This window comes from Parasteatoda tepidariorum, chromosome 3 (assembly GCF_043381705.1).
Source record: "Parasteatoda tepidariorum isolate YZ-2023 chromosome 3, CAS_Ptep_4.0, whole genome shotgun sequence".
Taxonomy (NCBI): Eukaryota; Metazoa; Arthropoda; class Arachnida; order Araneae; family Theridiidae; genus Parasteatoda; species Parasteatoda tepidariorum.
In genome coordinates, this window is record NC_092206.1 from 23,396,720 (window position 1) to 23,407,910 (window position 11,191).

The window sequence follows — 11,191 nt, forward strand, 5'->3', positions numbered from 1 at the left end:
ATTTATTAAATTAATTAATTTATTTATTAAATTAATTAATTAATTATTAATTATTATAAATTCATTAATTATAAATTAATTATTTAAAAAATGTATTAATTTAAATATTAAGTATAATTTACAGGATATATACTTTCTTTATAATGCCATTACATATTTCTATTAATATAAAAAGTTTCAGAGCTTTTTATTCACTTTACTTTTTTGGGATAAAATGACAGTTTTCGTGAGAATGACCCATATATATATATATATATATAATTAAAAAATCAACTGAATAAATGGTTTCCTTTTGATTAGTTTTATCAAAATTTATTAATAAAGTAATTCAGTAAAATTTACCATATTTTTGGTGTTCCCACAGGGCCAGAAACGCGGTAAATTTTACCATATTCGGGTTACTTTGACCATGCTTTTTCTCTCTGGGTAGAAAAATCTTCAAACACAACTTTTTCTTTTAAAAGCAAAAATTCTGAATGGAAATTTAGTTTATGTTTGAAGTCTTATAACTCTTAAATTCATTCTAACCAGTTACAAAAGTCTTAACTTTCATGTAACAGCATAATGGCGCTTGTCTATGAAATTTTTTTATAAACTCTCTAGTTAAGGAATAGCTTACAGCTATTTCTGAAAGATTTAATCCTAGACATGTTCTTCTCTTTTGTAAAATAAAGAAAGAACGTAGTATCGTATGTATAATTAAAATGATTTTTAGAAACTACCTATTTGTTTGAAATTCTAACATACCACAGTACCAAAAAGAGAATGATATTAAGAATAAGATTCTGCTTTAAATCCTCATATTTCAACAATTTAGGGAAGCAAAATAACCATGTTTCTTAAATCCTTACTTAAAATTCTTTGCCAGTTTAGTCCACACGAAATGGAAATAAAGGTAGACCTTGCTTAAACCCTTATTACAACAAGACTTGTTAGGAGGATTACTAAAATTAGAAAAAGCATTAAGCAAAAAATATGTATTTGGAATAAGAAGTGGAAAAGCTAAAAGAGTTGTTAACTATAATATTTGAAGATATTTTATTGTTTTTATTAAGTTTAAAAATGTAAAATTATTATTATGTTTTACATTTTAAATTGGCTCCTAACTTATATTTTAAAATAAGAAAAATACGTTTAGAGATTCAAAAGTTTTATACTCATATATTTTATATTTTACTATTCTGAATAAAACGTACATCTTTCCAATTGGAAGCTTTGTCATTTCTAATCAAATATTCGAATGCTTGAAAGAACATGAAAAAACGCAATGAAGCATGGTGAATATTTTAGAAGAGCACTTATGCCGATTTCGCTGATATAGAAAAAATGTATATCATTTTTAAATTCTTATCATATCGCATACCTTTTGTTATTTCTATTCAATACATTATTAAAAAGTTCAATTTATTGAAAGCGAGATTGTAATTTTATAGCCTTAAAAAGGTAATAATATTTTAAAGTACTGAGAATAATTCCAGTTATCAAAATGTTTCCTAATTTATAATATTTATTTATAGAAAAAACTTGCACACAATATTTTCTCTGGAATATTTTTCAGGAATATGAATACATTTTTATCACCTTCACGAACTAAACTATATTTTTAAAGGCATGAAAATTCCATAGCCAGAAATAAGATGATGAAGCATCATCATGTAGTAATAATTTTCATTAAGTAATTACCTATTAAAGATTCCTTTATTATTAATTATGAGGGAAGTGGCAGAGTAACTGGTGTATTTGATGATAGTGAGATTTCAATTTTATTGTCTTTTGAAAATAATAATATTTTAGAATATTAAAAACAACTCATATTTCTTAAAGATATCAAATTTATAATAACATTTAGTAAATTTGAATTAATGATATTATTTGAAAAATTGAATTAATATAGATACATTACCTATCTGAATAAATTTCTATTAACTTTTACCATATAAACTATATTTCTAAAAACTCGTTTTTTATGGAAAAGACTGCTTCCTCTTCTGATCATCCGAACAGGGAGATATCTAAGCGGGGGCCGCTTAGATATCTCCCAATGTTCATGACTGTTCATGTTCTAAGATCATATATAAAATCAGCACTATCTGAAATTTCATATCCGATTGACCTCGAGAGATTGACTTCTGAGGAGAATTTTATGACCAACCTTTATACTAAGGTGATCGGGGGAGGGGGAGGTCTAGTCTAAAAACATAAATTTGAGCAAAATTTTTGAAATTGAGTCTATTATAAATTTAGAATCCGTGTAATCTAAACTTTCTGAAAATACTTTACTTTTGGTTGTACTCCAATTATTTACACAGTTATAGCAGTTTTTGTGCAAGGTGATAACAGTGGATAGACGAATATCCACTGTTATCACCACTGTTATTATGTTAACTGAGTTTATCTCAAAATCAGATATTTTCCCATTTTATATCATCTTAAACCCGATATCTTATGCTGTTTCTAAAATCATTGTCTACAATTTATTGAGAGTGTATATGATAATAGCACACATGTTTTGAACAACAGACTAATGAGAGAAAAAAGTATAATTTCATTTTTATGCATTTTTTTTGAGAAAAGAAGTTCGAAAATTTAAAAAAAAAATTGCTTTTTTTAACTACAATGATCCCTAACTCAGTAGCATACGCACTTGATTTTAAGATAATAGTTCAAAACATAGTTGATAGCTTTTTAAATAAAATTTTTAAGGTATTTTTTTTTGTTTTAGCGATAGAAATTATTTATAATACAGTATTTAGCTTATATGCAAACAATTGCCTTAGTTTTACTTAAAAATGGACATTTAAATAATAATAATAATACGTTTTTGCTAGTCTTATAAGTTTTTACACGTAATGAAACAAATAAACTAGTTTTTTTTTTAAATTTTATATTATTATCAAACAAAAGTCATCGAAACTACTCCGATACCTTAAAAAAAGCTGATACACTTAAAAAATCTGAACGATAGTTCAAAAGTAATTGAATGATGGTTGAAAATAACTCTTTTCCATATAAACAACTGGAGAATCTTAGATTTAAGAAAATGTGTGTAACTTTTTGTAATCATAAAATCTTTACTCTGAGCTTAGCAAAGTCCTATTAAAAGAATGACGATTTTACAACAGAGATTCTATTTCCGACGCAGCTAGGTACATCGATTTAGCCTGAAATATCCTTTTTTTTATAAAAAAAAAAAATAGCAATATTTTGAAGAAAATATTCTCATGGTAAATAACTACCTACATTTATGATGATTTAAATAAAAAAAAGACTATATTTACATCGTGATGAATGTTAGATATGGTAGTGCCGTGATTATTAATCTATATGTTAGTTATAAAATGTGATCATATCACGCTTATTGTAAAAAATTACTGAACTCGATCGTGTTACGAGTATTATTGATAACGGTAATTATCAGATTCGATATTTTTATGATTGTTACATTTTTTTTGTAGTAATGATAAGATTGTAATACCCATATTTTCCCATAAAATATCATTCACAAGCATGACATTTTGAAAAGAATCTAAACGATAAATCTAGTATCCCACTGATTAAAACAAATACTGAACATAAGATTATTACAGACGATACTTAATCCGGAAGGACGCGTGTCTCCTGTACGAAAGTAAACAAGTACGTGGGTAATTCATATGGAATTCATTAATAAGCGGCCAGAAAACGTTATAATTGTAATTGGAAATCAAGCATTTTGAAGTCTTAGTTCAATATTTATTGCTTAACAATTTAAAGCTTTTTATCTTTCCTATTGAGATAAAATTTATTAAGACATAATATTTACTTCTTTAATAGTTGGTATATAAATTATTTTATTATACTCGATATGATTGTTTTAATGCATACATGGATGAATATAGTTATATTATTTTCTTGGAGGCAATAGTTACACACAATTATATGTTGCTTGGTGAAAAAATTTGAGAACAAATCGCTTGTTTCAGCAATTCTTGATTTCTCTCCCCTTGAGGAAAATTTTAATATCTATTTTGCTGATTCAATACGAAGATTTTTTAATATTTGAAGTTATAGTTCATGAATCAAACGCATATTAACCGCAAGTTTGCTGGCTCTGATCACTAATAAGTGACAAAGCAATGTCGTTAATTTTCATTTAGATCTTATTAAGATTTTCAAATTAGGAAATGCCATCGGTTTTTGTATTCAGTTAGTGATTGTTTGTTAGATAACAAAGATGTTCTTGTACTTATTGAGGCATAACGATTATGAATAGTATAAGAAAGTAGAAATCATTTTAATTGAAAACAAAAAAACGCATTGAACTCGTCAGAAACGAGAAAAAAAATTTTTATGGAACAAACTGAAAGTCATGCGGATCATAACTGATAAAACGTCTATTATTGGAGGGAAAATTGTAGAAAATCGCAACAAGTAAACTCGTAGCAAGTAAATAAGGTAATAGGAACTCGAAACAAGTAAATAAGGATTTAAAATTTAACAACTAAAAAACGAGATTAAAATGTGTTTAGTTTTTTTAGACATCAGACTTTAAATAATCAATTGGGTCATAAAATGACCGGTTAACTCCCCGGTTAACTTCAAATGCAATAATACATAACTTATTATGTTTAAGAATATTAATCGAATACAATAGATCACTTTTTATATTCAAAAGCCATAATAATTCTCATAATTTTACAAGTAATATCGATAATGCGATATCACAGTATGAGTGTTCGTGAATTTCATTTATGCAACGAAAATATTGTTTATTATAAAGATAATATAAATTAGTTAAAATGGAAAAGAATTACAATTCAAAGAGTTATTTCAACATTTCCTAACAAGGTGTCATGATTTTTAGGTTACAATATCAACCAGGCACTTATGTTTGTGTTATTAATGCTTAATGTAAGTAATTGCTTAAAGATCAACAATTTAATGATAAAATTAATTTATGAATTACCAAATTTAAAAAAAAACATTAATAAGAACTACATTTTATTTAAACATAATATTTACAATATTTTTTTTAAAACAAAATAAGATTGTGTTATAGGACGAGGTATATTTTGTTTTTAATATTTTGAACTCCTGTCTCTGAAAAATAACCGACAACCACGCATATGCTCTTTTGTGTGTCCTAATCCAATAAAACTAATGCCGGAAGAAACTTTGACAAAGTCATAGAATAAAAATGAATATTTTCCAAATCTTCTTTTTATGGTGGAAAAAAAATCATATGCTTAAAATTTTATACATTTGTTTTTTCATAACTTTACTCATTTTAAAAATGAATAAATAATCTACATCTTTATTTCTTTTGGGGGTGAAGGAAATGGGATTACTTTGCTATGTTTCTTTATTCTATATCAGAAATGCTATAAATAAATGTGCAAATTGAATAAATCATGCGTGGGACGCTCTTCGATAACAAGGAAAACAAGTCTTCATGTAAACAAGTCTAAAAAGTGATTACAATTGTAATGAGATTATATGTTATATAAAAATAAAGTTTCAAAGACGAAATAATTAAAAAAATATATGGAATTCAATACGATATTTTCAAAATTTTGCATTTACTATCCAAATATGTTTTCATTTACCTACTATGCTTAATGTCTTAAAAAAATTAAGATTATAATTTTTTGAATTAAGAAGTTAATATTAATTTAAAAAATCGCATTTAATTTCCCAATATTTAAATGAATAGTTTATAGAATAATTTTATTTCTTTTCCGACATAAATAACTTTAAGCCACTTTTAAAACATAAATCAAATTGCAAATAAAATTCAAAGACTAAAAAAAAAACTTCATTTAATTGCTCAAAAACCCTTTTTGTTAGAGATTATTGGTCCGTCTATCCACGATCCTTATATCTTTTCGTCTTAACTTCCAAAAAGTCACGTAGCTGCGGTCTAGTTAGATATAACTTGTAGGAATTACTTGTCTTTTTAATTCATTTCCAGGTTGTTGCTTTAACGTTACAGCTGTATACGACAAACAAGCAAATAAAACGTACCGAAAGGGAATAGAATTCTGTAGAAGAGGTTTATAATGCGCCAATCTATCTGTCTTAGTTGATACAAATTAGATTTTCGATTTAAAATAGGGGGCTAAAGCAAGGATAAGCAAGAAAAATCAAATAACTGTGACACACCAGAATAAAAAAGTATAGCCAATACCATAAGTCCTTGAATTCCGAGTAAGTAAGTTTGAGTTTGCTATTGTATAATACTGTTCTATACTGTACAGTGTAGGCTGTATAAGTTGTTTGTTAAAGATACTATTACTTATATAATACATTATATTTGACCTGCAAAAGAATGTATTTTTTCGATAAACTGATAGACTTTAATTCTTTAAAGGCCTGGTGTCATGATTTTATCCGTGTTTGTTAAATTATATTAATAGTTTTATATTTTTAATTTTAATAGTTTATTTAAAATACAGGTTTATCATAAGAAAATCACATTTTACTATTAAACCCTAGAGGCATATTCGTTTAACTATTCGTTATTTGAAGCTGCGGTCTCGAGATAATTATGATTTTTATAATTAAGGCTCTCATTATTACAATTATGGAGAATATATTTTCAAATTTTCAAATGAAAACACCAAATACTAACTTCTTGCATCGAAAACTAAAATTGAGAGAAAAAAAACATAAATTGGAGTTACAATTTTTTAATATGAAAACAGTGGCATTTTCAGAGATGTAGAGACCAAGAAAAATCATGCAAATCAATCTGTTTTCTTTACTTTATCATTGTTTTCAGAACATGCTCTGCAGACTTTAATCTTTGACTGATCGAAAACGTAGAATATATATTTTTCTTTAACCCTGCTTAGCGCCATCATTTTCCATGCTAAAAATATCTTTCGAATTCTTTTTTTTTCCTGCGAGTACAACGTTTCTCTGAAAACATGTGGGTGTTGGCTTTCGTAGATTTCGAAATTCTTAAGTAATTCTAACCATATTTAAATAGCCATATGTAAATTTACTTTCTTTAAATTGATTCTTAAATAAATTCGTCGCTAGAGGTTTATATAAAAGAGAATTTTTTTATATATATATAACTATTCTGAATACTGTCGATACAGTTGAAATTGATTTCAATTCAAAACGTAAACAAGTAAACAGGAGTTGTTCATTAACCTTATTAATTCACTTGAAGTATGCGAGCTCAATGGTAAATGTATAGCAGACAGACGAAAATGAAAATATGCATATTCTTAAAAATAAAATTTTATTCCTTAATGGATTAAAAATTTAAATTCAAAAATGTAACTGCATCATATAATTTACATTACTCTAAATATTCTTAGAACGCATGCGATTTTCTTGAGAAAAAGTATAAAAATATTGAGTTTGGTAGAAGAAATAAAAAACGCCACTCTTTGAGTAACATTTTAGAAAACGGATCCAAAGTTATCGATATTTTCAAAAACAACTTTTCGGAGAAAAAAATAAACAACCAACATGTAATTTCAAATGCAGTTCCACTAATGCGTAAAGTTAGAATTTGTCGTTACGCCATATCTTTTTATGTGTGCTTAGATTATAAAAACCTGAACATTTTTTTGTAAATTACGGAGGGCCAAACGGATATCTGCACCATAAAAATCCTGACTCGAAACATCCTTGCTTTTTTACATTTTTCTGATGCAAACAAATTTTTCCAGATATTTGTTTCGTTTCCACAGAAGCCCATTTAGAATTCTTTTTTTTTCTTCAGGAAAAACAATATTTTCTAGATTCAAACAAGAACACGCTAACACAAGATGTTTTTTAAGCTTTAAGTTATTTTTCTTCAAACAAAAGTATCTACAAAAAGGAAGTTAAAAAAGCTAGAGATAAATCATGTGAAAAATCACGTTTTAGGTTATTTTTTATTTCTGATTTAAACTCATGCTATACGTTGAAATGTAACATTGAGAAAACAAATTCTCGCTAGCCTAAAGTTAATCTTAATTTTTAAATCATAAATTTACTCATTACTGTATGTTATTAGCTTCTATAACAACTAAAATACTTAATTTCGCAGTTCGTGTGTTTATAGAACTTAGGCATATTAAAACGCTTATATACATCGTTTATTAGTAAATTAGAAATAATTATTTAAGCATGTGTTATACTAGCTATTGAATAATTTATCAAAAATAGTTAAAATGTAAATACAGATTCAAAAATCTTGATAATTTACATAAACATTTTAGTGTATATCAGTTGAAGGCAGCTTTCTAAAACGGGTGAATGTGCATCAGTACATAAGCACTTTAATACTTATTAGTGATAAATTATTCTAACTAGGTTAAAATATTTACGATAGTGTTCCCCAATAGATGATAAGCATAGGCTATTGCGAAACTCCAAATCAGTGTTTTCTGATGCATATCAAGTCATTCTATTTGAAATATTTGCATGGATCACTGTAAGTTTTGTACTTACACTACAAAAATATAGAGTTTAAAAATGTGAATTTAAGAAAGTCATAGAATAGTTTTTCGCATACAAAAGCAAGTCATTTGTCACTTAACAGATTTTTGAGATATTTTTGAAACTTTTAGAAGAGAAACTACTCACACAGGACACTGCAGTTCCTCCTATTTCATTTTCCTTCCATTCATTCCATTTTTCGTTTAACTGATTTTTCAAAATTTTAAATTGTAATATTTTTAATAATAATGAATTTTGGGACATTAAGTACATGGAGAAACTATCGTAAACGTAATGAAGTTATAAGATTGACATCCTTATTAATCTTAATTGAAATTAATATCAAGATTCTGATGATTATTACTGACAAATATAACCCTAAACTTTCCATGTGAATGAGTTACTTACAATGTGTATTAAATTTGTATGAATTTGTTTTAAAATGCAATCTATATTAAGAAGTTTGAACTTATTTATTTGTATGAAAATTGATATTTCATACTTTAATGTGAATTTTCGTTATTAGTTTAATAAATATCAAAAAATGCATGAAATGCAATATATTTTATACATATTTTTTCAAAAAATACATGCTGTGTCTAGTTAACTATCCATTTTATCCTAATATAAATACGATTCCATGAGTGAGAAGCAGATACATTCCAATATTTTGCTTTCCATTCGCATTAATAATACTTTAAAATTAAAGTAAACGCTTAATCATCTGAAATGCATGATGTAATATTTGTATTTAACAGCTAATAATCATAATATAATGTGGTTATTAAACATTATATTATAAGAAGGGATTTTAAGATGGGGATGAAAATAGAGGTATGAAGTGCAATGCTAATTTAAAGAAATCTATGAAGAAATTCAAAAATAGTAGCTACTCATAAAGAGAATCTATTAAAGTGTTTCAAAATATTTTTATGTAAACATGCATATGGAATGATAAATTACTTTTTTTCTACGTTTTCGGCTACGACATATCATATACAAAAGAAGTACGATTTCTTACATTTTCCACATTTCTGTTATAATAAGAAATCATAAAATACTCTCTCAGGACTTATAAAAACATTTTCTCTTTTTTAGATATTCAAGATAAGATTCTAGTCACGGATGTAAGATTGCAATGCAATAGCAATTTTGGCGCCTACTTGGGCTCGATTTCCAGTGAAAGAGAATCCAAAAATATTTATTGGAATTCCTGAGTTCTGAGGAGGACTTAAGCATATGCAATAATAAAATATTTCATTTCAAATTTCTGATTTTTTTTTTATTTACCTTGTTTTACATTGTATTCCATGAAGATTAAAACAAATGGAAGATACTACGTTTATATAGCTTGAAATATGCAATAAAATAATTTTTAAAAAATTGGAGAAAATAATAAAAAAATTGGATAATAATAATAATTAAATAATAATAAAGATAATAATAACAAAATTGGAGAAAAAAAACGCAGTAATAAGAATCTATTAATTATACAAAAGTGGAAAGCAATAATATAGAAAATTAGAAAAATAATAAAAAGGAAACATTTAGAAATGTATTGCTGTTAAAAGCAATAAAAGAACCTTACATTGTTTAAGATAGATTCTGATTAATTTAGTAACAATTTTTTCTTTATTTTTGCTTATTTATTTTTTTCTCTCAATAGATATTCTTTCCATCTTTGAGGATTATCAGTATAATTAGCAATGTATTTTATTATTTGGTTTATTAATTTATCCATTCATTTATATTATTATGTTTCATTTCGTCATGCTAACAATTTCAATTCATTTATCAGTAACTTTGAATGTAATGCAGATGTTTCAACAAAACTATTCATAGAGCCATGAGCACTAAATTTGATTTTTAAAGTGGAAGACATTAGTCGTTCAAAAGATCTGTTAAAACTTTTAAAATTTCTACTTATAACGTAATCACAACTGGAAAAATCTAGAAAGAAAATTATGTTTAGGCGAAACTAATTTAGTTTTCAACAAATTAGATTGTCAGATAAATTTGTCTGAAGAAAACTTGTCATGGATGAAATTATTTTCAATATTTTTTTTATTATTAATTTTAAAATAATTGGAAAATTTTATAAAGAAAGGTTTAAAAAAACTGAGCATACACTTTAAAACAGTACCTCTGGTTTCAGAGGTTGTATCAGAATTTTAAAGGAACACTGTACCTTTAAACTTTAAAGGCACAGTGTGACTATCATTCTACATTCTAGTACTGATTTTAAAGCACATATATCCAAGGTAGTACATATGTGTCTCTGCTATTTATTTAGCTATGTACTTCTTTACCATACATGTATTTAGGCGATATCGTCTATTCACGTTTTTGACGCATTTACATATTGATATCTTGCTCCATTTTCAGAATTAACATAGTGCACTGGAAACAGATGGACAAAACTTAACAGTTATAAGTAAGTATTTATCTACCAAAAGTTTTATGATAGCGCTTAGAATTATTCAGAAAACGCTATTTTATATTATATCAAATCTTACATACAATAATGATGAAATACAAACAACATAAACTTAATATATGCCATAAAGAGTACACTATAGGCGTAAACCCACATCAGATGATTTCATAATCCGATATACATTCCATGGGGAATAATCCATATTAAATATGCTTATTATGGGAATAATCCATATTAACACTATGCACCCATAAGATATTTTTCCATTGCCCACCTAGACAATGTCCGTTCCTCATACAGGCATTTCAAGGGCAAATTTGTTGACCACTCTTT

The 11,191-nt window shown here is 26.2% G+C and overlaps 1 long non-coding RNA gene across 1 annotated transcript in view; it reads left to right on the top strand.

Moving 5' to 3' along the window:
* Positions 1-9,688, top strand: part of LOC122270136 (uncharacterized) — a 28,438-nt gene extending 18,750 nt beyond the window's left edge. Inside the window, exon 2 of the long non-coding RNA XR_006225620.2 lies at positions 9,520-9,688. This is a non-coding gene — a long non-coding RNA (uncharacterized lncRNA). The remainder of the gene's footprint in view (positions 1-9,519) is intronic.
* The last annotated feature ends 1,503 nt before the right edge of the window (positions 9,689-11,191 follow it).